Source organism: Arachis hypogaea, chromosome 12, assembly GCF_003086295.3.
Source record: "Arachis hypogaea cultivar Tifrunner chromosome 12, arahy.Tifrunner.gnm2.J5K5, whole genome shotgun sequence".
Classification (NCBI taxonomy): domain Eukaryota; kingdom Viridiplantae; phylum Streptophyta; class Magnoliopsida; order Fabales; family Fabaceae; genus Arachis; species Arachis hypogaea.
The window spans coordinates 55,307,760-55,308,985 of record NC_092047.1 but is presented as its reverse complement, the minus strand read 5'-3'; the positions used below and the strand labels follow the sequence as shown (position 1 = coordinate 55,308,985).

The following is a 1,226-nucleotide window of genomic DNA, read 5'->3' as shown; positions in this document are numbered from 1 at the left end:
TATTCTGGGCCAATATGGCATTCAGAGTATCAATTTCAAGAACTCCCTTCTTCTGAGGCGTCCCATTACTCACAGGATTCCTCTCAGAAGTGTACATGAACTGGTTGTTAGCAACCATGTCAATGAGTTTTTGAGCTTCTGCAGGCGTTTTCTTTAGGTGAATGGATCCACCTGCAGAAGTATCCAATGACATCTTAGCTAATTCAGACAGACCATCATAGAATATATCCAGGATGGTCCATTCTGAAAGCATGTCAGAAGGACACTTTTTGGTCAGTTCCTTGTATCTCTCCCAAGCTTCATAGAGTGATTCACCTTCTTTCTGTCTGAAGGTTTGAACATCCACTCTAAGCTTACTCAGCTTTTGAGGAGGAAAGAACTTGGCTAAGAAAGCCTTGACCAGCTTATCCCAAGAGTTCAGGCTATCCTTAGGTTGAGAGTCCAACCATATTCTAGCTCTGTCTCTTATTGCAAAAAGGGAAAAGCATGAGCCTGTAGACTTCAGGATCTACTCCATTAGTCTTAACAGTATCACAGATCTGCAAGAATTCAGTTAAGAACTGAAAGGGATCTTCAGATGAAAGTCCATGAAACTTGCAGTTTTGTTGCATCAGAGAAACTAATTGAGGTTTAAGCTCAAAATTGTTTGCTCTAATGGTAAGAATGGAGAAGCTTATTCCATGTAAATTGGAATTAAGTGCAGTAAAGTCACCAAGCATCCTCCTTGCATTATTATTATTTTTGGCTGCCATCTCCTCTTCCTGTTCGAAAATTTCTGAAAGGTGCTTGCTGAATTGTTGTAATTTAGCTTCTCTTAGTTTCTTCTTCAGAGTCCTTTCAGGTTCTGGATCTGCTTCAACAAGAATGTTCTTGTCTTTGCTCCTACTCATATGAAAAAGAAGGACAGAAAAATAATAATAATAGGGATCCTTTTTACCACAGTATAGAGGTCCCTGTGTGAGTAGAAGAGAAGAAGAAAAGAATGTAATGTAAGGAAAGAAACACAAGGGTGAGGAGAGCAGAGTTGTGAGATGAAGAGAAGTGTTAGTAGATGAATAAATAAATAGAAGGAGATGAGAGAGAAAGAGAATTTTCGAAAATTATTTTTGAAAAATGGTTAGTGATTTTCGAAAATAGTTTTTGAAAAAGGTTATTAATTTTCGAAAATTAGGAATAAAATTAAAATCAAATATTAAAATAATTAGTTAATTAAAAAGAAATTTTGA

The 1,226-nt window shown here is 36.5% G+C and overlaps 1 non-coding gene across 1 annotated transcript; it reads left to right on the top strand.

Moving 5' to 3' along the window:
- Nucleotides 1-247: 247 nt before the first annotated feature.
- LOC112731172 (small nucleolar RNA R71) lies at nt 248-355 on the top strand. Its single transcript, XR_003166962.1, has one exon. It is a non-coding gene; the product is annotated as a small nucleolar RNA R71 (small nucleolar RNA).
- The last annotated feature ends 871 nt before the right edge of the window (nt 356-1,226 follow it).